At 42.0% G+C, this 25,924-nt stretch overlaps 1 protein-coding gene across 4 annotated transcripts in view; it reads right to left on the bottom strand.

The window, feature by feature from the left end:
- The window catches only part of LOC148648018 (disks large-associated protein 4-like), a 252,800-nt gene that overhangs the window by 177,069 nt on the left and 49,807 nt on the right, over positions 1-25,924 (bottom strand). For all 4 annotated transcript variants that reach the window (XM_088608349.1, XM_088608348.1, XM_088608352.1 and 1 more), the window contains exon 2: positions 12,824-12,893. The gene's annotated coding sequence lies outside the window, so the exon portion shown is untranslated. The remainder of the gene's footprint in view (positions 1-12,823; positions 12,894-25,924) is intronic.

The raw sequence follows: 25,924 nt of genomic DNA, 5'->3' as shown, positions 1-25,924 counted from the left end.
AAGAGAAACTGAAAGCTCCTTCCCTGCTTTACTAATGACAATCGTTCCGTGGTCCTCTAAAAACAAGGGAGTTGAAGAAAGAAAACAACAGGGCTGAATGAACACGTTGGTAGGCCAACTGGCTCACTCCTTCCTGCCGAACACTGTGGGGATAGCAGCTGAAATCAGGCAGCTAAAACCACCGACCTGGCCTGGAAAGCATCAGTTCTCTTTTGGTTTAAGTAAGACAATGGATTTTGTTTGTCACCTTCGCTAAAATATGGCAAAAAATGAAGGACTACTTCAAAAGTGATAAGGATATGCAATTCTAGTGATGTGGAATGTAAGGGTGGGACTCTCGATCTCATTAAGGTGAATTTGATTTAGGCTCGTTTTTAAAGATGTGGCTATGTTCCGTATGCACTATATTTTAATGCTTGGTTATTGAATGGTTGAATAATATTTGATAGACGTCTACATACTTTTTATAGCCTTTCCAAGTTTGGTGATTAGTGGGACACATGCCTATAATCTGTTAAAGAGACATAGGGCTTTTCTTGTGATTTCTTTTTCTTTCTCTTTTGTTTTCTCTCCTATTGCTCCCCTAGTGTAATGTACAGATATTTTCCTTATGTGAACAACTTAAAGTGTTAAAAACAAATTAAGACTGATGATTTGAAAGACATGGAAAATAAAAAAAAACATTTTTTTTATAAAGTATATACAGTATCTGATCATTATTTTAAACATGAACATATGGGCACATCACTTATTCAATTCATTAATAGTGGAGAATGTGGCAAATCAGGGAATATGTCTTTGTTTCCAAACATCATAAAGCTCCAGCCCTGTGACTCCTGTCTAGCTTGAAGCCTTCTTTCTCCGCTGGTCAGAAAACTCACTCTGCGTTCCGCTTGCTGGGACATTCAGTCAGCTCAGAGGAAGAGTTGGAGTGAAGACATGGGGTGGAGCACACATGTGAGGAACTGAATTCCTGTCACAAACCGTATTCCTTCAAGCACCTCCCCGCCAGCACCCGCACACTAATTAATCAATTGTCATCCCTCACGCACTTCCCTACAGTACTTATACCCTCTCACTCCACTCAGTCCCTGCTCACTATTGAGAATAACCCTTGGTTTTTCTCTCGTGCGCGTAAACTGCACTCGACCTGATTTCTGGCTACCCGACCTTGTTTTCCCCTGCTTCCACTTCGCCTCGCTTCTCGTTTTAGATTCGGATGCTCTCGACCGTTTGGATACCAGACCTAGTTCTTACACCTCGACTACACCTTTTTGCCTTTTGGCTTTGGGATTTGGACGCCAATCACTAGTGACCTACAGTCTCAGTGCCGCATAGGGTCCAACCAGGTGCTCTTAACGCCCTCGCTGACAATTCCTACACATTCCTGGGAATTTTCCAAGCTGTCCGCCTTTGAAAAGCAATGCAGTAAGCCGCAGTGAACCCATGCTGAAAGCATTGAGCACCACCAACCGCTATATTCTGATACATTAGCATGAAACGTGGTGATATCAACTGTGGGCGCAATGTAAGGCGTTTCTTGTTCATGTCTTCAGATTGTACAAAAGGTGAGATACTATGTCAAATTAATGTATTGTAAATGGCTGCTTATTTTTAGACCTTCAAGCAGAGAGCTACGTACATCGGTGTGTGCTGGCTGCAAAGAAGAAAGCAGAGGTTAACCTCCTGCAGAAAGAGCAAAGTTATTTCAGCTACTGAGCTGTCTTCATGTGCGAGCAACCCACAACTGGAAATATGTTATAAACAAAATTCAGGATGGTAACAACCACGTTCAATCAGACTCGGCTGTCAGTAACGAGCGATCCGCCTAAGGTCATTTCCTCTCCCAAAACACTATAAATACCTACTTGATCCCCATCTCTCCCTCGCATACATCTTTTTGTATCCTACCTCCACCCCATCTCCACTTCTGCAGCTGCCCCTTGGTCACTCCTCACTCTTCAGAGGGTCCCAGTCTCTTAGCCAAGAGGGTTAAACCAGATTGTGACTAAACACTCCATAATGCTCTCAGTACACTTAAGTCTTGGGTGTTGTTATTCATAGTGAAGTGTTTTTTCTTTCTACTTTTCAGTGTGGAATTCACTTCTGCTTGTATTTTTTCACTAATCCATCTGTTTGTTTCTGCATTCAAACACTACTGTAACCAAGGCAAACGACACTAAGTGGTGGCTGGTTTTAACTTGGAATTATATTATACTGTATTTTTTCATTGTTACTGTGTCAGCAAGTTTAAGATGCCCCAGTTTGAGATACAAGAGTAAAGCAGGCACCTATTTTTTTTTGTTGTTGCAGATTCATAAAGGCAGTTTCATTGCTGTCCAGTGTTTCAGAAATCAGGACGATTCTGGTACAGACTACAACCACAGGGTCCAAATCCCTTAGCTCACCTACAGGTGATTTCACCAATCCCTTTAAACTGAACTGTGTCTTTGTTTTTGACCGTGTTAGCTGCATCTTAATTCCCACCCTTCAGCCTTGCCACATAACTGGCCAGTTCCAGGAGAAACCAGCACAGACAAGATCCCTGGTCTCTCTACCCTGGCGATTAGATCGTGCTCTAATTCAGCCCAGCTATCCGTCCCACCAGCCAGGCTGGACCAAATTAAAAGGACAGGACTGAGGAGCTTTAAAAGCTTTGCCAGGGATTTGTTTCCAATAAGCTCTTGACTGATTAAGGCATGTTAATGTAATACCGATGCTGTCTGGCTGGGCAGAGGCTGGGCACTGGAGAGGAGAAAAGCAGTACAGCTGGCTCAGCAACAGAGTAAACAAGCATCCCTAAAAAAAGTCTTATACCCCTCTTACTCCTCCTGAAGAAATGTGCTATGTATTTCCTCAAGTCATCAGTAGTGCTTCCACCAGTGGGCGAAAGAACAGACAGGGAGGGAGAGTGAAAATATGACAATAGGTTACAGAGGGGTGGTAAAAAGTCACATTCTGTAGTAAAGGAACAGATCAACATTAAGGTAAAACACAGGAAAACCACAAAGATTGCATGCACGTTTACTGTGGTAAACTTGAAATAGAGCTTGGTGCCCAACCTCACTCCTTAAATTCCGTACATTGCATTGCTATTTGAAAAACTTTAAAATTGGCAGACGTTAGGAAAAGCTGCTTGTTTTCTTAACCTATACAGTTACTGCCTGAAGCTTTTTGTAGTACTCAGACCGTCTGGTATGTGAACTGCACAATTATTTCTGTAATTAAAAACAAAACAATCAAAGAACTGGACACTGGGGAACTTTGTGCTGTTGGTCTGGACTAACACACCCATGAATGTGAACCTGGAGCTCTGGCCTTTTAACCTGTGTTTAACCTTTGGCTTCTCCAATGTTCAGTAATCTATCAGTCAAAACCCATATGATTATTAGCTAGGGTTTTCATGTCAGCTCAAGGAAATAAAAACGTATATCAATGCCATTTGCACGCATGACCAACTCTTGCCTACCAATGTCTAGCTGCAGAATATATTGTGGATGGCTGTTACCAGAGACTGTAGAGTGCTTTACTGAAGACAAACAGAGACAGAAAATCAGAAGTAGTAACAGGGTTGAACCAGCCAAAGAATTCCCTGTCAGCGAATGCTACATGAGCCCTCCATTTCAGATTAATTCAGATGTCGGTATTGTGGAGCTCAAAATGAGTAGCATGGCAGATGAGTTCACTTACTGTAAGTCCTTCACCTAATTTTGGAGGATACATTCAGTCTTCATAGCTCTTGTGGTGCTATACTGTATGAGTAATAGCAGTTAGCTGAGCTCATTGACTATTCACACATTCCCAGATTGGAAGCTACTGTACATAAGGGAAAATGGTTGAAGATTTAATTTTTCAAACAAAATAAATGATGGTAACTGGATATCAAAATTGTTTGGCATGGTGCTACAGTGGTCAGCATTGCTGCCTTGCAGTGCTGGATCTCTGGGTTCAATCCTGCACCTGGGCTGCTGTCTGTGTGGAGATTTGTATGTTCTCCCTGTGTTCTCATGGGTTTCCTCCAGATGCTCTGGTTTCGTCCCAGTGTACAAAGATGCAGTGGTAGGTTCATTGGCTGCTGAGAAAACTGGTCCAGCATGAGTGTGAGCGTAATGTGTCCATGTGTCTGCGCTGTGATGGACTGGTGTCCCATCCAAGGTGTATCCTGCCTAGGGCTCATCCACTGCTGGGATAGGCTCTGGCTCTCCTGCAACCCTGTACTGGATAAAGTGATTGGACGGATAAAGTAAATAACCTGGTAACATATTTCATTTTTTTTGTTACAGAAAGTTTCAGTGCAGCGAGTTGCACTACAGAGAACAGAAGCTTTGATTTGCTTTTTAAAACAAACGTCTGTTGTGGCCTCGTGTGCACAACATGTGGGAATGTTGTGTGTGAGTAAAATCTAGGCATATCCACGGTTGTGTTTGTAACTATAAGAGTCGGAAAGAGAAAATAAAAATGGAGAAAGAGTTCTGGATGGATGCAGCAAAAGCACAAACATGGTCTCTCACTTCAGCCTCTTGTCAGAACCCCAGGGTCTTGCTCATTGAAAAGCTGCACAGCAAAGGGAATAAACACACGCTTACTGTAAACCTGCAGAACATGGTAATGCCGAAAGGATAATAAAGAAGAGTGACAAAAGTCTAGTATAAGCAGTTCAAGTGAGTTTTATATATATAATTTGTCCGTTTGGAAGAAGCTGTTTTTTTAGCTAGGTAAATTAAAGAAAATACATTTTCCTTCTTCACTTTTTGGACTGAAGATGAAACGCAGTTAATGTTACGACATCACTTGCCAGTCTATGGATTATATTCCCAAACGATTTGGCCGCGTTGTGGTTTTCACAAGGCAAAAGCTTCCTGCAAATTCTGTCTGCATTAACATGCGGAAACACATTCTGTGTGTAAAGTGACAGCACAGGTTTGCTTTAGGGAAACCTACAGATAATGCCTGCCCTTATTTGGCTCAGTTACTGCCACAATCTTACACTTTTGGTCCATGGATCTCAAATATTCCACATGAATTTGCAGTGCCAATAAACGTACTGAAGTCTGCCCTGAGCCCCTGCTGGCCACTCATAACTAAAGTCGGATGTACAGTCTCCCTCTCCATTCCTTTAAAGCTAAATGAGAGCATCTTCCAAGACCAGAGCAGACCACTGATTCTGCAGGGGCTGCTGCAGATGCAGCACTTCTGGTTAAAGTTTTAACTAAAGTTTTTTTCAGCATGAAATAGAGGGGAAAGAGGTTTGGGGATGTACAACTGATTTTTGTGAGGTTTTAATGATTACAGAAGAGCTACAGTAAACTCACGAGGAAGCTACATGATTTGAATCTTGCTAGCTCCAAACTCAAGTACAGCACAAGAAATTGAAATGACATAATTAGGGCTTACACTTCTTTGCAGATCTCTTTAAACTGTATGGAACGCAGAGGTCCGCTCTGCACCCTAACGGAGAGTCATCATTTGCTGAAATTCTATATTTAAAAGGTGCATAGGGGACTGAACCAGCAAACTGGGGGAGAAAAATGCATGAGACCAGGTTAACAGATAGGTGCTTTGTGCTGTCTGTCAGTTCTGTGAATTCAAAATCAAGTGCAAGCAAAACCTTACTAGAACTGTGTGATTTTTATTCAGAAACAGAGCTCAACATAATCTTAGGGGGCTTATTAGATGACCAATAATGGAGCTTAAAGAATCTAAAGCCCTGAACTCACTTCAGCAGTGATTATACTGTACATGTCTCACATCTCTCGGGCTCTGCGTGAAGGACACCATCACTCCATCACCACTCTTCTGTGGCTGTTGCAGTCTGCAGTGCGCACTGAAAACCTAACATTGTATCCCAATTTCCATTAGTGAATTACTCACTCAGGCCCATGATATCTTCACATTTTGGTCTGAAATGTGCCTGTTACTACTAAGAAAACATAGTAGCTAATTGATCAGAGAATTTAATCTAGCTGTTTCTTGAAAGAAGCCATTGCTTGCTATGTTCCTATTATGTTCTGAGTAGCAGGTAAGTAATTGCCTGCCCTCATCCAGCCAGATTCCCACATGGAAGTGCCCTCATGCTAATTACACTCCAGCCCTGAGCACTTTTTCCAAACGACACCGTTCTTGTTAATCAACCAACCACGACACTCCACCTGTCCGCACACCTTCCTCCTCTCACAATATTTAAACTCTCTTAAAACCCTCTGTTCTTTGTCTGGTATTGGTCACCACTTTGGAGCTCCTAGCTCACCATCCTTTCTAAATCTTCTAAGCCCTTCAGATACGAACTACGGAACTCACCCTTGACCATGTCTCTCACCTAGCTCTTTCCTGGATTGGAAGCCTCTTCTACGCCCCTTTTGGATACAAACTACTGAACTCGCCTTTGATCACGTCTCTTGACTAGTCCACTCTTGGATTTGAAGCCTTCTCTATGCCCTTCACTACGGAACTTGCCCATGACCACATCTCTTGCCTAGTCCTCTGCTGGATCGGAAGCTACTTGATCCTTTCCCTTTGTCTCCTGACCACGGAGGTACCGCACAGGGTTCATCCTCCCGATTGGCCTGCGATCATTCGTGATAGACGCCTTACGTGTGTGTTGCAGCATGAACTGGGCCTCCTCTAAGAGAGCTTGCAGTAATCACTGATAATGGAGCCTTTCTTCTTAGTTATAGTATAACACTAGAGAACAGAGAAGATAAATCACTGCAGTAAGGTGAAACTTACTGAGGTAAATCATGGGATTCACAAATAGTTCGAGGGAAATAATTTGTTGACCCAGTATAGTGTGATTGAGCGAACAAATGTAAAAAAGAAAGAAGAAACTAATGTCTTATAACCTCTGTAAATAAAGTAACCAACTGCAAGGCATCTGAGGAAGGGCAGCTGGGATATGTGCACTACTCCTCTGAGAAATGCAAAATTGCTATTCTGTAAATGTTAAAAGAAATTCAGAAAACTGAAACGTTTTTCTCAACAATTAAATTAATACAAATGCTCCCATTTTCTCCTCCACTCAGTAGGCAGCTGAAGCACTTCTGCTGTGAATTTGTCATTTATCCTGACTTCATGCAACATGTCCCCAGCTCTGCAGCATTCATTCCATTGATTCTGATGAGGCTTGAAGATCAGAGGGGTTTGCAGTCTGTGCAGTTACAAATGGGAACAAACCACACTGCGCAGATTGGAGCACACAGGCTGAAGACAATTACATGTGTTTCACAGTTTCTAAAAGGCATCAGTGAGTTAGGGTGATTTCTGTTAATCCTATTTTGTTTGAATTTATCATTCCATTTCGTAAACTGATTTTTGTGTGTTGTGCCAGTCACTTTATAGTGCATTTTTTAGATGTTCTGCAAGTATTAATGAATATTTCAGTAGAGCATAAAACACAAAATGTTTTCACTTTCTCTGCAAGTTTGAAGAAGCATATCAGAAGAGACAGTTAACAAACCTCAGTACAGTGTGCAGCCCCCACCAGGATGAGACACAGCCACACTACACAGCAGATAAGGAGGAAGACTGAGAACCTGCTTCACCAGCTGAACAAAGGTGGGCTCTTAGGAAGACCAGACTGTGCCACCCCAGCATGGAATTGAGCCCGGACAACAGGGTTACCATACTGCAGTGACTCAGCAGTGTGGGAAATAAACAGGACTATGCTCCTATCGGGATGCACCTGCACCACTTTACTTCACCAGGGAAAGTAACAGAGACCATAAAAAGTCTTGAACAGAGAATGTACTGTATACACGAGGGCAGCAGTGGGAACAGGCACACAAGGTGAGGGTGGATACAGGTCCTGGGAGAAACAGGGCTAAACAACAGTAGACCTATTTAAATCCATACTTACTGTCTCTCCACACAACTGTTTACATGACCAGGGTCAGCTAGCGGCTAGCTGGCTGACCCTCAGTCCATCCCCCGGCAACGATTCCCAGCCTGCACTGCGGCACATTCTTTACCCAGGTGTGCAGCTGCGAGGGCACCATGATACCAACTGCTTAACATATACTCCACTTACAAACAGTGCCACAGGATCTTTAATGCTCTAGTGGTCAGGACCTCAACATCTCATTGGAACGATGGTACCCCCTATATCACGGTGTTCCCAATCACCTTATGTGGGTACTGACTGGTTTGGAAGATTTGGACCACAGGAGGAGGAGAAGAAAGGAAAAGCGCCCCCTGCTGGTCCACCGATACCACTTACAGCAGCTGCCCACATTTCCTTAGAGGCCTTCCTTCCCAGTACCGACCAGCCCAGCCTTGCTGAGCTTCCAAGATCGGCCTGCAAAGTGGTAATACTGTATGTCTGCCACAAAACTTGCTTTTATTGTAGGAATGCAAGAGAACAAGAGAATTCAAGAAAAAAATGGGCAGAATGCAACAGATTATACATGTAGTACCATACCACATATACTACTCAATCAATAGCATGCTTTTATAATTCATGTAATATTGTACAGGAGCTACTGTATAACACCTAGTACTCATTATACAAGCACTGTTCCAGCCTTGTGCAATATGACATTGCACAGTTTTAGGTTTATACAGATATCTCAGGACAGCATCAAAGGATTTTCAACCTCTTGCTGGGAATACTACACACATAGTAGCACTAACAACCTTTTCATTTATCCTGATTCTAGTGCCTTCTGACATACTCCTGCCTGTCTCAACACAAAGCACACACTTCTACGATTGTTCATTTTATCGGGAAGCAGATGCTGAGCTCTGTGTCGCTTTAGCCACAGGATCTGTTGCCGATGCACTCTATCATCTTCAGCGGCTGCTCTCTCTGAAATCCCCAGGAGCCTGGGTCCTTGCTGTGGACTTCTGAGAGATTGGGAGTGTGATTAGTCCCTGTTTGTGCGCAGTTTGTGTCACTCCTGGGCTAGTAAAGACCCTGCTGTTCTGCTGGTTGTTGTCAAGGAGACCCAGCTCCATTCCGAGGCAAATTGCTTTTATTCTGGGGCCTGTAGGTCACTGAACGCAATGTCAAACTCTGTAAACAAGAACCGAGGTGTGGGATCAAATCCAGCACCTTAGACAGCTGCAAAATGATTAAAACGAATAAAAACTTTCAGATAGAGAATAAGATATCGAGTGATAGAATGTCCGTAATGTGGAATTCCTGAGTTAAGGTCTACATTCTGTCATTGATAACACAGCTGCCGTTTATGGAAATTAAGTTTCCCATGTCAAGATCATGGCGGTAGAAACCAGGTTTTAGATTATTGTGAAATAACTGTTTCATTCCAGAAAAAAATTCCACTTACTAATTCAACTGTGGCTATTCCCATTTCTCATAATTATCATAATCAGAAATATTTAGCGGGGGGTGAGCTACAGTATGCATGGGCAGTTAGTGCGGCGGAGCACAGGCTCTGGCGGGTCTGGTAATTCCCTCTGGGTTAACGTTCGGTCCGGATCGTGGCAAAGCCTGCCTCAATGAGCCAGAAGCCTCCCTCGAACAAGCTTTCTGAATGTGAACAGGACTATAGCAGATCAGATCACTTTGTTGGTCATATACAATTTCTTGCATTAGGAAATTGTCTTTTTCGCATACCCCAGCTTGCTCTCCTTGAGACACACAGACAGGGAGAGAAGCTTGGGGGTCAGAGCGTGGGGTCAGCCATCTATATGGCGCCCCTTGAGCAGTTGGGGTTCAGGGCCTTGCTCAGGGGCCCAACGGAGTAGGATTCCTCTGCCAGCCGCAGGATACGAATCGGCAACCTTCCAGCCACAGGTGGAGATCCTTCACCACAGAGCCACCCCACCACCAAATATGTTATTTATATGTTTTTAAAGCATTGCAGAAGTCTCGAATGAGCTCTCTGGACATCATGTCATTGCGTGTGTTCTCCATTGCGCACACAGGAGAAGACACATTAGGCAAACAGAAGGCAAAGAAGTGACTGCTTTAGCCCCTAGAATGTCACAGTCCTCGAGAAATGAGGTCAGCTGCAGCTCGTGTTCCTCAGAGAGGCCGAGAGCAGCACCATACAGCACGAGAGCAGTAATCTAAGGTCCTGATTTCTGGTTTATGGAACAGAACTGCAGGGCAGCAGCATCAAAGCTCTAACAAGCATTTCAGAAACACTACAAATGAATAAGAAGCTTCCTGCAGTTTTGTGAGATCCGGTTTATACTACTAGAGAGCATCCTCCTGCCATGAAATTGTCATCTTGAAATCACCAGAGCTATTTTTGTTCTGCCTTTCACAGCGCCTGCACTCGAAGTGTTTGGTTCTAGATTTTGGTTACTGCAGACTATGGCAAGAAGAGGTTTCAAGATCTCTCCCGGACAGAGTGATACAATCCAGAGTGACGTCTATTCGTATAGTGTACGCCTTGTATCACAAAAAGCTTTACAGATGCCAAAACAAAACCAATTTCATGAACAAAGTGCCGTGCAGCGCACACAATACAATGACATTCTTTGAATAATTTGGGTTAACAGCAGTGTCCCTGTCATTGTGAAGCAGGCTAAGGAAGTTTGACACAGCAGGAGAAGAGTATTCCAGGATAAACACAGACATTTAGGCAGCATGATGCCTCTGTCTTGGTCAATAAAATTCTGAAGGATATTTCACATTATAAATTAACTGCAGTTAAATTATCCTAGTCATTTCCAGATTATATCAAAATTATGCATGTATTTTGATCTTTTAGGAGGTATCCTATTAATGCAATGAGATTTGTATTATATTCTTTTATATAAGACTAAAGTCTTTTTGGAGCAATCAGAAAAGTTCAGATTTCCCAGACTGTCTATACTTGTTCGGGACTAAGGGCTTCTGGGATCTGTGTTTATTCTGTAGAAAGAATAGATCTTGAAATAAACTATTGTGTCCTACATTTAGTAACATTTACAACCTTAAAGAAGAAACAAATGATGCACAATTTGTAAACATGCTGTTTAGTTTTTGCAGTCCACACATTGAAGGCCCTGCAACTCTTTTTTTCTCTTTACATTTGTTATATAGAGAAGATAAGATCACTTTATTGGCCATATACAATTTCTTGCATTACGAATTTGTCTTTTCACATACCCCAGCTTGTTCTCCATGAGACACATGGGCACACAGGAACAGAGAAGCTTGGGGTCAGAGTGCAGGGTCAGCCATTTATACAGCACCCCTGGAGCAATTAGGGTTAAGGGTCTTGCTCAGGGGCAACGGAGTAGGATTCCTCTGCCAGTCACGGGACTTGAACCGGCAACCTTCCAGCCACAGGCACAGATTCTTAGCCACAGTGCCACTGGTCTGCCTGGTTTTTTTTTTAAGAGCAATGTCCTAAAAGTAAGTATGGCACTGAATTACCAGGAAGGAGGTCACTCAGAAGATAATTTAACAAGCTGTATGTTTGTTATGGGGGATGCTGACCATGACTAATCCTTCTTGGGGTTCCTTTCCTAAGTGTTGAGTACAAAGTCCGTTGGCTATTTGCTAGTGCTGTTACGCTGATACACATGACTGGAAGAACTTGTGTCCTGCGGCACTACTGCCAGGAACTAATATTGTCAACTTGCTTGACAATTGAAAAGCTTGCATATGACATCTGTCCCCACCTCATTTGTATGAAATATCTTGCAGGTCAGAACTTTTAAACCTGAGACTGGGCAGGTGTCATCACTCTAATCTAAATGAGTAATGATTAAATATTACATACTGTGACCCAGAGAATACATGAAAATCTGATCACTGCTATGTGTTCCTAAGGTCACGATTCTAAGGTGCTTTACCAAACCAGAACAAACGAAAGGGGCTCTTACAATGCGAAGGCAGTTGCTCAAGTTTACTGTATGCATCTGTAAAGCTAAAGCACAGGAGGACTGTAAAATAATGAGAATTTTTCCAACCAAATATTAGATTTACAACAAAATATATATATATATTTTAAAGGCTGGCCACAATGCTGGATAAAGAACAACTTTAAAAACGGAGAAACTGAGACTGTTTACAGACGTGTTTGTTTCCCCCATGGCCTATGTCAGAATCCTAAGAATATTAAAAGATGCTTCACAATGGAGCTGACCGCTGCAGTCTCACACTGAACACACAAACACTTGCGGTAGTGGAGAAGATAACTCTCCACACACAGAAATACAACATCTTTTCAGAGTCATCTTGCACCACCCCACTTGCTCAGGATTAGGTGTGTGGGAGACACATCCCCCGGCATCCTGTTCCCCTTCTGACAAGGAGGAGCTCCAGCAAGGATTGCTTTCCTATCCTGGTGGCATCTGGCCAGTCCTGAACTGGGATTTGGGATTCCCAGCCACTGGAGCCAATACTGTACCAAATTCCGGGAATAACACCAGGAATAGCTGTACACCTTGAATAAAGGCATACACAGCTGAGGCAGCAGGCTTACACGTAGTCAAAGTGTAAGGGAGTGTTTTTATGTTATTTTTAGACTGTTCTAGATCCTGGGACAAAACACTTTATTAGTCACTTCTAGCACAAGAAATAACTCCTCTGATCCTTTTCAAATTTAGCAGGAAACATTGACAGCAGTGCCCCATCAACATCTTTCGCATCTCTCAATCTGCACAAGAACGACTTTAAGCAGTACCAAATCCCAAGAGCTTCGAGCCTTTCAATAAAGGCAAACTTGAATGTCAGATAACAATAAAACCGCAGACCCCAACTTCCTTTTCAGCAGATTTGGATGCGTTTTGTAAGCAAGGATTCTTATCAAGGGCTGCTGGGAATTGCAGTTCTGCACAGGCTTGACCGCAAAGCAAGGCGGACGTACAAGGTCAGAGTGTCCTTGATAGAGCACTGCAGCAGGGACGAAGATGCCAGAGCACTTACCTTGCTTCCTGACTGACAGGATAATCTGTCTTCAGAAACAGCAAGAAATAATCCCAGAAAGGAAGGAGCCCTGCGATGCAAGAACAAAGAAATGAACTCTTCAGTGTTGTTTAAAAGCAAAAGTACAAACACACAAGAAACAACAAATCACAGCTGAGCACACCTGGACAGAAAGATCTCTGTAACTTTATACCACCATCAGTTTTTAAACGTACAGAGATGGAAAATGACAAGTCTACATATTTTTATTTCTTATTTTTTGGTGATTCTGCATGATCTTCTAATTTCATGTATTTACAAAATGACCCCCCTCCCCAGCCCCCATGTTTTTGTAGTGCATTTAAAATGGCTTTTTTAATTCAATGATTTCTTAACAGGCTGTATATCTGTTCATCACATTAAGCATTTGATATTTAAAATTTTGCAGATGCGGTAGTTCCCTTTATAGGCATGCATATGCTTGGGAGCAAAGCAACATCTATGAATTACAATTTTAAGCAAGAACTACTTTCATATTGTGGAACATTTTTCTTTACAAAACCATTTATTGACTGTCTTTTAGGTCATTGGTCATACTGAACAGTACACCTTTCACACTGTGCCTCCCTGTGGTGTGACTCCAGCAGTCCGTGTGACTGTGAAAATCAAATCCTACACAAAGCAGCTTACATTAGCACTCATCTATACAACAGAGGCTTCTTTTTGTGAGTGCCTTGCTCAAATGCAGGGCAGCAGCACGTCACCCAGAATTTGAACCCACAATCTGAAGCCCTAAGCGCTGCTGCACACAGCTGCCTGCTATATCATCCAGATGGTCTGAGTCTGGGATACATCAATTACCTGTGATGACTGTGATTCCTCGGGCTATGGTGCACAATTGGCCAAGAATATCTAGGGGCGCATATGATACAGTATTTGTGCAAGGTATTTCCAGGTCTTTGCACATCAGTAACAATTGTTTTGAACCACATCACTCCTCCAGGCGATGCCCCTGCTATTTTGAGGGCTGCAGGACAGGCACCAATGACAGCGCATGGGAAGAATTCACACAGGTGCTGCTAGACCTTCAGTGGCGAGTGAGGCTGCTTAACAAATAGGCAGAACTAAACTGGGCTGGGCATGAGAAGAAAAGCTGCAGTTGCAAAAAAAAAATCCATTTAAAAATTAGTGTGGACCTATGTTTATTCATATTCTGCCACAACTTCTGTCAGTTTGACAAAATAATCACGTTTGACGAATCATTGTGCAATTAGAAGGGCCCCAGAGGTTAATTGCCCCTACTTTGTACTGGGCTTCACTTGAAAAGGGAGGCCTCTTTAATTTACAAAGGTTAATGCAATTGATGTGATAAAAGCGTGGCCGTCGAGCCCATCTGCTGCAAGTCCTTCTCTTAAATGACAATTTGTGTCATACTGCTTGTGGCTCAGGGTGGTCACCTGAAGCTTAGCAAAACGATTTCTCACAAACCTGTTAACAAGGCAAACAACGTGCATCTGATTACTATTAAACTCACTACAGAGGTAAAGAGCTGACTGAATTCTGGACAGGGTAGTGAATTATAAGAAAACCCAGTTACTTGTCTAGGGCTTAGGTTCAGGCAGAGCTACAGATGTACAGGTAGCTTTAAACTGCAAATATAATAACTGAAGATGTATTTATCACAAAAATATAAAAACTCTTTCTCAGACTTTTAATAATGGTATGCTTTGGGACAGCAACCTGTACTGTATGTTAAACAGATATATTCAGCATAAGCCTGATTTCTCTGGCATGGCTTCTGGGAATTATCCAAAAATAAAGGCAAGATCCTTGGGTATTACTAAAGGCAAATAATAACAGTGATAATCTGTTAAAATCGTGTTTCTTTTATTGTTAATACCCCTCTCAGAATACCCCTCTGGATGTATGTTTGTTAAAAAGGACATAATTTAGAGAAAACATTATTTGTTTTGAAAAAAATCACTATTATTTCCCCCCAGCTGGACAGTGATCGTATTATTATTTGTCTTTCTCAGAAAGCAGCCAGTGAACCTTTCAGAAAGAGACAAAACTCTGACAAGCTACAGTAGATGAGCAATAGACAAGTAATGGTTTGTAAACCCAACAGAAATATCTCTAACATTGTAGATTTGGATATTACAGTGTCAATACTGTCAAAATGTAAACCAACAAAATATCAATTATTCAGAATGGCTACAACAATATGCAGCAAATAAATCAAATACAGAATAAGGCACTTCCACAATTTCCAGGCTTATCAACTTAAAGGATACTAACTCCCAAAGTTATAAAATGAAAAAAAAAAAGCATTTGAACTACCCGCAGGAACTCTTAAAACAACAACAATCATGAAAGATTAATGTGACACATTCAATGTTCACAGTGTTGCTACTTTGTTAGCAACATGTCTGAAGCAGGTGGCCCTTGGAGCCAGAACACAATCTGTTTCATACATCTACAGTTCTGGCTGCACCAGGGCCATCACACGTGAGGGGCGCTTTTGAAGGAGTCTGCCTCTGAGTGCTGAGTTTCTCAGTCCAGCTGTTTTAATAAGTCTCTTTAAATCCTCACCTGCATTAGACCCAGAAAGGTGTTAAACTGATGGAATTAAGCCAATAATTACAGTAGCTGAACTATGTCACCAACAGATGATGTGAGAAAGAGATGACTGTGAGGCCATGCAGCACCAGAACTGTCTGAGTGACACTAAAGTTAATGAAAACATCTAAATTCTGAAACATCCCAGAATCCTTGATACAATGAAAAAACATGGTTCCTGCTATTGGCTTATTACAGAAAAGGATTTGAGTGAATAAGATAAAAGGATGTCATTGTCGTAAAATGAAGTTGTCAACCAGCTGCATTAGGCTGTTAAGGGAGCACCTCACACTGTGACAGACAAAACAAGCTTTTAACCTATGACTCGAACCCTCACAGAGACAACTATGGGCTGTCGGTTTTTCAGTGGACAGCACACCTGCCTCTGATGGGCTCTCTCCACATTGAGCAGCGGAGAGCCAGCGCCATGAGTCATGCATCAAGTCTAGCACAGATGTCATCAGACAGGAGTGCGATACAATTCATTCACAGCTATTACAGAAGGTTATGAATCAGAGCACACCAGCCTCCAAATAAACCATCCCAAATAAAAGATACCAATGAATTATGGGAATTCAAAAAGCGGCCATGAGCTTTCTTTATCAAATCAGCCCTGTTGTTTTTTCCTCATATGCCAAACAAGAGGAAGGGATACTAACTTAACCTGGAGAGCAATATCTCTGAGGACATACAGTAATTAAATGAGACCCATGTCAGAGAGAACTGTCGGGTGTTTTAGCAATACTGCAATCAAAAAAACTTCAATGTATATTGTTTTCTTCTTGACAAATATTCTATGCATTAGAACCTAGGAAACATAATCTTGACTTTTGTTGCCTCTCAGGACAGAAGAGAATAACAGAGTCACTGACATTTTCAAACCTTCAATACAGTGGTAGTGTTTGCTGTAGACACAGAGGGAGTATTACATACTGTAAAAATCAGACACTGAAAGGGAAGAATCTATCTAAAAAAGAAGAAAGATGAAGGAAATTTCTACATTGTAGAAAACAAAGGCTGATGAAGAATGATAGGATAGTAACAGAGAATCTAATTGTGTCTAAATCAAATGGCAGTGAGTTCGGGGTGATCACGGGAGTCTTTAAAATATAGGGCAGACAAAATATGGTGCAAGTGAGTCAGTTTACTGAAGTGCTCTTGTGCAAGGAAAGTATTTACGAGAGAGAATGACAAAACATTCAGCAAAATAACAAACTGCAGATTCACCCAGGAATTTTCCTACTAGCAGCTTTCAAAAACAGGCCTAGAACCACCCAGTTTGTGTAACCACACACAGACACAGTTACGGCACAGCAATGAAGACAAAACTAGAGAGCCACACCTGGAGTGCCAGATTAAATACCTTAAACTCACCCCCGGCTCCTCTTAATGGATGGCTGTGGAGAGACAGGTTTCTCCCCTCACAAAAAATGGAACAAAACAGACATGTACAACACTACAATGGACGGACAATGGACAAATACAAACAACCATGACATAGATCAACACACCTATTGACAATAATATCCAAAGATACTGTACAGACAGTATAAACAGACATTATCTTTGTTGGAATAAAAAGTAAATCATGAGACCTTATGAAAGAGTTGAACAAAAGTCATGCAATGAAGGCATGAAACAGCGCTTTATCTCAGTAATTTCTTCCCTCCTCTAAGAAAGAGAAGAAAACAGTATTCCATGGGGTCTGTGCACTCAAGGTCATCAGAGCTGTGAGTGGAGTGAACACAGTCTGAGGGGTCAGAATTTTCAAGTTTTCATCAGCGTGATCAGTGTTCTGGTCTTAACAGTCCACACAGTTCTTCGGCTGTCAAACTTACTAATTACTAATTAATTGTTATATTAATAATTAACAGTACAAAATGTCAAAACTGCACAGTGAATGCAAAAAAGACGTTCAGTTTTTCCTTTTTAAATACCTTAGTCAAGGCTTTTTTAAGTTTCTTTATTAACCTATTAGGGAAAATTACAATATGTAACCCCAAATAGATTTCTCCAGATTGTGTCAATGTTTAAAATGGTTTGTTGCTGTTATTTTTACTGTGGGGACAAAAAAACACACCAACACTAGGCTTCATGCCACATCCTTTCCTTTGTCCTAAATGTTTACCTGGACTTCTGTACTGTACTGGCCTACAAGGGCTCATTCAGTCATTTTGTCATTAGAATCTGCAGTATTATGTACTGTGTGAATTCCTAAAGCAAAAATGTTGGTTTGTAGATTACTGTAGATGCATCTACTATATTGTGAGATATCATGGAGGAGACACACGAATTAGGTGCTGGCTTCACCGACAGTGCTGGAGCTCCCTAACTGATGAAGATATCCCTGCTTGCATCTCAATGTGCGTCTCAATGGCAGGTGCCACGGACCTGCTGTCACACAGAGAGCGCTGCGCAGTCGGAGGCACCGTTCCGCAGTGCTGCCAGGTCACGCGGATCGCCTGCTGTTGGCTGAGCTAGCAAAACATACAACCCCACGGCGGCATTCCTCCTTCTACATGAGCTGCCTTCACTTAGCGCAGCTGACATGAGCCGAGAGAGAAGTGCTGTAGAGTGCCAGAGATCTGCTCCGCTGGGAGAGCAAAGCCTGCCTGTGGGCTCTCTCCATTATTGAACATTTTCCTGCGCGGGCTCGTGCCAGAGTGTGAGACTATGAGGAGAGCGCGAGAACTCTGTCGGCCCTCCATATGCGTGCGGGCTTGGCAGCCAAGATGCGTATCAGCACGTCTGGAAGTGTGTGCATGTACCATACCTTCACGCATGCCAGGCTGGCCAGCAATCTGCAAGTCAGCGCACGCCACTCTGCTCGCTGAGGCTAAAGGCCGAGATGTACATTACGGGACACTTGGGGCACAGGACTGAGCCAGTGTCGTGTCGTTTTCAGGGCCGGATTGTGGTGTTCATAGGCCCACAATCACTCCAAAAAGTGCAAAAAGAGAGGTAAATGCCAATTGAATTAGGCCGATTGACATGATGCACTTTAAACTATTGTAATGACCAGGGGATTCGCACAGAATGAAGCTCACACACCCCTGATGTGCTGGCAACAACACATTAATGCAATATGTATTATGTCCGTCCATAAACTCCTCGAAGTGGTTACACACACACAGGGTAAGGATTAAGGATAGGGTACTTCAGTTTACGGTGAGTTACAAGGACAAAGCAGCAAACACTGACAACTATTTACAATGGCTCCTCATACGCTGACCTCAAGTCCAGCCCCATGGCCACTGCCCCCAGCCTGCCTTGCGGGCGCATAGCTAAAGGGAGGTGCAGCTGCTAAAGTGACCGGAGTGGGCGCTCCACTATTCTAATGCTAAACCGCGTGATTGATGGAGCGAGTCGAGCGACCATCACTTCCATACTTCTAGTTTCTAGAACAGCCACTAGATAGTGTACGATTATTGATCTGCAGCACCGAGAGTCGATCGCAAGCATGTTGTTTCAGCTCATTTTTTGAATCCAGCACTGGTCGTGTCCCTCCCTCTGAAATCCAGGCACTGTAAAACCTGTCCTCCTGCATGGCAGAAGACTCAGCCTTTTGCTGTTTCAGAGATCTCCACTGTTGAAGGAGAGGCACTGTGCCTCTGCTAAGGGGCAGGCAGAGCTGCGCTCGTCTCCGACTGAAAGGCACTTCTGCTTAATTCACATGAAATATTCAGAATTTTCTGTTGGAGAATGGGAAGCAGGATGTGCACTCAAGAGCTTTCCCCTCGTTATCTCTTTTGGTCCTTCGCTTCTGAGTTACTCCAAGTCCTAGTTTATGACATAAGAAGATTAATACTAGCAGGCAATGATGATAGGGTAAACATGCCAAATAAGAATTTCTCCTAGGTTATTAGAAAAGAAAATGCAATAGAGGACAAGGATGTGTTTGGAACCAGCTTCCCAGAAAGGTGGTTGAGGCAGATCCTGTTTTCGGAAGCAGGGATACTAGAGTGTTTTCATTCTGTCATTTTTTTTTCTTTTGTCTTGGAGTTTGTTTTTACATCATAATTGAAGTTGAATTTGGTCTAGTGATACATTAAAAATGAACACGTTGCTTCTTGTGAAAAGTTCTGGCAGAGAAAGATTCACTGTCTGTTCTAATGCCATGGATCATTTAAGGAAGCAGGTAATGTAGATGCATATATCTGGCTTTTCTTTCCAGGCAGGAATGCAATAGACAGTGTGACAACTGCGGCTGCTGGTCCCAGATGGGGACCGGTTGCTGGATTGAGCATAAATTTGTTTTACATAGAGCATCAGCCCTGGGTGCCCAACATGACAGCCTCTGGCATACCTGATTCTTCTTCACTCTTGGCACGCTCACAGCCATCCACTTGAAACAGGGAACTTTCTCATTAATGAGTGCATTTGTGAGACAAAAAAGCGTAATTCAAACGTTTGTCTGCCTTCAAGACATGTAGAGTATGTACAGTACCAGTCATGAACAGACTCTCAGTGAGGGACTATGTGCTGTTTGTATTCATGAAACAAACTTACATTATCCTCTCTGGCCAGAACCTGTCCCAGATTCCAAAACTACACAAGAAAGGGGACAACAGATAGGATATACAGTACAGTCTCAATCCCTCAATATTATTACTCTCATCACAGCCTCGGGTGGGACTGTTTCAAACCTTGGTCAGATATGCCAAGATCTGTTCAAATTGCTCTGCCTGTATGTAGAGTTTCCTTATATTGTGGCCAGTGAATGTGTATATCTATGCAAAGAAATATCCTTGACTGCAATGATATACTTGTTTTTGATGATTACAAATTGAGTACACACAAAGAATGTGGCCATCAAAACTGACAGGAAAACGCAGATCTGTGTTTGTGCCAAACACAAGTTGTATATGAACCTACCCTCTGCTAAATGTCTCAGAACCAGGAACACCACACATGCTTAGTTTTTCCCCAGAGGTCTCCCATCCAGGTACTGACCAGGCTCACACCTGCTGAGCTTCAGTGGGTTGCCAGTTCTGAGTTGCAGGGTGATATGGCTACCGGTATTCCACTCATAACGTAGCCCCAGTTGAAACCACAGAGTTAAAAATATAGCATTTTGCTCCAGTCAGTTAGAACCTGTTCTTATAAAATGTTATGGATGTAGCATGAAATCAGATCTCCAGTTTGCTGTGGGATACCAAGGGCAAAGCAATGCAAAGGCTGTGTCATGATATAATGACAGTAAATCAGTAAAGCATGGGTGCGGTACACTGCAGTAAAGGAAATGTAAGGTGTATCACACTTAAGCATGAGACTGATCATGGGAAACCACAGCAGAGCAAAGTGAAGTAGATCTCAGGCAATGAAAATGAAATGAGTTTACCACAGCAAAGTTTATTTAGGAGGTGCAATGCTCTGAAAACTGAACCAGAATAAATGCAAACTGCAATACTATGGAGTCATGTAGGGCTGTTGACTGCTGTGTAACAAAAAGTCCTTCACTGGTGGTGAGACACACTGGTCCCTGACCATGCTGTTCTGTGCTGTCTTTCAGAGTCTCTAAAGAAGCACACCACAGAAAATGTTTGCTTTTCCAAATTCTTCAGTGGCAACTTCAGTTAGACATGGTGCACACTGCTCTTTCCTGCCAAGAGGAAAGCATGCTTCAAATCTGGAAAGTAATTTTGGGGCATAGGCTCGAAAGAGTGGAGTATAAATAATGCAAGGTCACGGTCTCTTTTGCAAGGCCTGCAGCCTGGCGGCCCAGGCCGATGTTTTATTAATCAACGTCAGGGAGGACAAATCAGCATTATGGTGCTTCTTACAGGAGCTGCTGCTGGAGCCTTAATAATGAAAGGCATGGAAATTTTTACCACCTTTAAGACTCTGTCCTTGATCTTCAAAACAATGCTGGGTGCCACCTGAATCAAAGACGAGAGCCATTAATAAAACTTTCAAAAGGAATGAGGCAGATTCAGGCTTCAAAGCTGAAGGAGAGAAGTTCATTACCCAAGATACACGGCTGCTGTTTTTTACACAACTAGCTCTGAAGCAGTTACATTGCCTCAGTTTTAGGTTTTGAAAAATAAAACCTTAATTTAAACAATAAAATATTGCCATGTCTTCTTCACACCATGGATGCTGTGTAGCAGTTTCAAGACTCTCTGGCGAATCAGTTAGAAGACTTGTTCTGTTTGCACATAGCAAGTAGGCCATGAAATGGGTTGTAAAGACTTCTGTAGGTTTGTGCAGACTTGTGGCTTTTGTGCTGGAGCTCAGGCAGCACAATAGGCCTCTGTCATGCTGTTAACATTTTTCCCATTCTCACAGTGAGTGTTAAAGTTTCTGTATGAAGACCAATAAGGAATACATTTATTTTGATATCATCTCCTTGTCATCTTACTTGTAAGACCCAAGGCTGAACTGCTGACTGAAATAATTTTCAGTCAGAAATGTTCTTTCACATTTTGTCTTCATAACCATCAATTCAGATGTGTTATACAATAATTATTGGCATAAGGCTGAATGTGTAGAGTCAGAGGATTTAGGTGCACTGTATGATGAATTCAGCATGGAAAAAACAATTTGCTTGGACAAGAAAGTCCTGTGTACTAAATGTGTTTGCTTTAAGAGTTGAATGTAATCCACTCTAGATTTGGTTTGTTACGTTGTACAGTGTTCTCTGATGACCACTTCAATTTAGAGCTTCTGGTTAATTAGGGTAAAAACAGCTCTCCTCACAACAAGCACACTGAAAGACAGATTACTGGATGCTGGCAAGGGATCCTGTCCTCTTCAAATGTACAACACTCTGTGTGAGTTTTTCTGATAGTCTCTGTGCGGTATTTTTCTCACTTCCTTCTCTTGTAAAAAAAAAAAATTGATCTCTGGAGCTCCAGCTTGTGACTAATGACACTTCTACTTCAGTTTCTCCTTCGGCATTCTCTGGTCAGAGCTCTTTTTTAATTATTTTTCATTTATTAATAACAAAACAGCCGAAATGTTGATGATGAACATCTGGTGCACCTCTGTTATCATCGGGGCAAGGAGGAGAGAACAAGCTGATGACCAAACACAAAGGAGGAAATGAGACAAAGCAGCTAGACAAGGGTGCCAAGACTCAAGGCAATCAAACTCTGACTGATTTGGAGGGGCTGTGAACAGCAAGCACAACAGAAGGTGATACATGGCGGTATTATCTCACCAGATACAGTATATGTATTATCTCAAACACACTTCTTTACTAAATGCACCCTGGATCTTAAGATTAAGTGCATTACAAAATGTAGCTAACCTCCCAAAGCACAAAACCCTGCACTCTCACCCTGCATCACTTTCTATCTACTGTATGTGTGTATTCGTGTTTCCTGGGGTCCTGGTAATGTGTCTTGAGAGAGCTTGGTGGCTAGATAGCTGTGGGAAACATATTGTCTCAGCAGTTACTGGCTCAGAAAGAGCACAGCCTGATTCACTGAACAGCTACACGCACACTTTATGGGCATGCCTGCTCTCATCTCGTTTCTAGTCAACAAGAGTCTTATATTCTGTCAAAAAACATGGAACAGAAGTAATACAGTGCATTAAAAACAGGCTATAGTATTCTGTACCAGTCACAATGACTAAGAAACCAACTCCTCTTGATGATGCATCTTGCATCAGTCAAGGCAATGAAATTACAAAATAACTACTCAAAATAGGTCTGGCAAAAATACTATTCTTTCTCTCTTTCGCTCTATCTCATCTACAGTATCTGTTTTCTGTATCTATCTCGTCCCCTTCTATGGGGAAGGGAAGAATGTTAAGGAGGGTGTGTTTCCAGCAATGTGACCTTGGGAAAACACCAGAGCCTCCAGCAAGTGTCAGGGTGACAATGGTTGGTGGATTGTAGGCTGCAGTTGGAGGACAGTCTGACAGCTCAGGGGAGAGCTGGCACAAGGATTTGTCAGCAGGACTTCTCTGATTTGCCATAAATTGCAGGACATCTTATTGGAGGATTACCTTCCTCGAAACCACCCACCCAGAGAGAAACTAGATGTCCTTTCGGATCAGTGATCCTGCTGGCAAAAATAAAAGCTCCTTCTGTTACAGCTCATTAAGGGAACCAGGGCTTATCCATCACATATAAAGCCCCTTTTCCCAAACAGCAGGAACCTAGGATTTTTTTTGACGACACATAATTCTCACCCTGTGCCGAAATTTTCAGCTTGCACTTAAAGGAAGATTAAAATCTTAATGTGATGTCACACACAGGACTGGTGAGGACAAGTAACGAAATCATAATCTTTCAGATGTTAATCTGTCATTTATATGACACCGTGAATTTCTGCACAGAGATGAAAGGAGGGGGTAGGATTAACTGTAAATAATTTGAATGAGCAGTGTGAAGCTATTGTAGTAGGTGGACTGCACGCTAATTGACTTCCTGAATGGAAACCTCCAGGGAGAGCTCATCTGCAAATGGAGTCAGCTGGTTGAGCACCTTGAGTCTAAAACCCATGGGCTTGAGACGCAGCTTGCAACTACAATGGTTTAGCAGAATAACTAGGAGGGGAGAGTTTGATGTAGCTGTGTGACCACAAGCCACAATGACAGGGAAGGTCATGCCCACTGCAAAGAAGTTTCGTCTCCAGAGACGGCGGCTACTTGTAGACCTAACTGGAGATAGGTCTGGGCACTGACAAATTACAAACAAATGTATGGTTTGGTCTTGCTTCGCCTAGTAAAGAGGTGCAGTGATATTGGGGGACTCGTTATGAGCCCTGTTGATAGTGCACTGTGAGATAGGATTCTTGTACAGCGTGATGTATGCCAGGTTGCAGATTTCCCTCAGTAAGTGAACAGGCTCCTGGCCAGATATGATTTGGATCTAGTTGCCACAATCACTTTTGGAACAAATGACATAGAAAAAGGTCTACAGACAATTGTTCGAGACAAATGAAGAATTTAGTTTGTAATTCCGAACTGTACAGTGATCTTCCCAGGAAATCTATTCTTGCTACATGCAGGCCCGGGGAGGCAGGAGGAAAACTGGATTGGAGAAGAAGGGCGTAGGTTTTTGGTGCTTTAGGGTTCTTCTGGGAAAAATGGTACAATGCAGGTTGGAACCAGAAAGACACTACAGTACATACTTTACATATGGAAGGAGACACACCTCATCCATCACTGGTTAGCAGCAGCTGTTGTGTTCTGGCTGTCCCACATTATAGAGTAGCAGATCAGGGAGAGAAGAAATGACTTTACCAATTGAATTAAGAGGGGGAATTTCAGGCAGGTCACTCTTAGCAATCCTTTATTTTAATTTAAATCTAGGACACCACGGTTGAGTCACCTGCTCTTCCAAACAGTGTGATGGGAAATTTTTAACAACCAAGTACTCAGAACCTTAACTTACTATCACCTGAAAGACAGTACTTGAGGAGTATTTAAACAAGGAAACGGGGGATACAAGATGCACAAATATGGGATCCATAAAAACCCATGGCAACACTAAAAACAAACCTAAAGTGACATCAAACCTAAAGCAAATCAAAGTCCATTCTCAAATGCTAATGTTCAAACAAAAGAAATATAATGTAAAAAACTTGATGCTACTGCATTAGCAGCTTACTATGATATTAGAGGAATGGGTGAAATAATGAACAGGTATACCTTTTTTTAAAAAAAGCAAGCAAACCAGAAGGGCAGTGGGGTTGTGACTATATATAAAATGTTACAGACTGGGAAGCTAGATTAGAATCTACAGTACATGGGATAAAACAGTAAACTGATTCATAAGAGATGTGTGCTGCAGATCTAATCAGACCTAATTAAGAAACAGCAGCAAACACCTTCCTATATACAGTATAAGATGAGAAAGGCATGTTGCAGAGGTGATATTATTAATGGTGGATTTTAACTTCGCACACATAAGCAGAGGTATTGACATGAGAAACACAAAAGCTGAAGCTGACTTGATTGAAATAGTTAATTAATGTTTTTAACTCTCTTTGTAAAGACATTCAACTTGGAAAAGTGTTCTAACAGACCTTGTCTTTTCACACAAAAGGACATAGTAATGGATTAGATAAACCACTTGTTTAAGTAGTGATTTCATGTTCTATATTTTAAACCTCTAAAACCTAATTAAAATTAAGCTTTATAATTTCAAAAAAGCAGAATATAAAGGAATAAGCCATAACGTGCAAAGAACAGATGGCTACAGATTCAAGTAAAAAAAGGATAATTATACTCGAAAAAAAACAATAAAGTCTCAATACAAATGAGTTCCCTAAAACAAAATCAAATCTAGAAAAAATAGTTAAAATGGAGTTATTAACAAAACAGATGTAAGTGAGAGCTCTGCATACCACACAGAAGGGCAAAGACTCAAAAGGAGGAAGAGAACAGAATTAATTTCAGGTGGAAATGAAGAAAAAATGTTGCAATCATCAGGGGAGAGACAGAAAAGAATAGTGGTGATAAAAGAATGCAAAACATTTTATCAGTGAAGAAAATGTAAAAATATGAAGTATGCAGTTTGCAAGATAATATAATATTACTACTAGA

The sequence above is a fragment of the Lepisosteus platostomus genome, chromosome 15, assembly GCF_059453375.1.
Source record: "Lepisosteus platostomus isolate fLepPlt1 chromosome 15, fLepPlt1.hap1, whole genome shotgun sequence".
In the NCBI taxonomy this organism is placed as follows: domain Eukaryota; kingdom Metazoa; phylum Chordata; class Actinopteri; order Semionotiformes; family Lepisosteidae; genus Lepisosteus; species Lepisosteus platostomus.
This window is presented reverse-complemented; position numbering and strand designations above follow the sequence as displayed.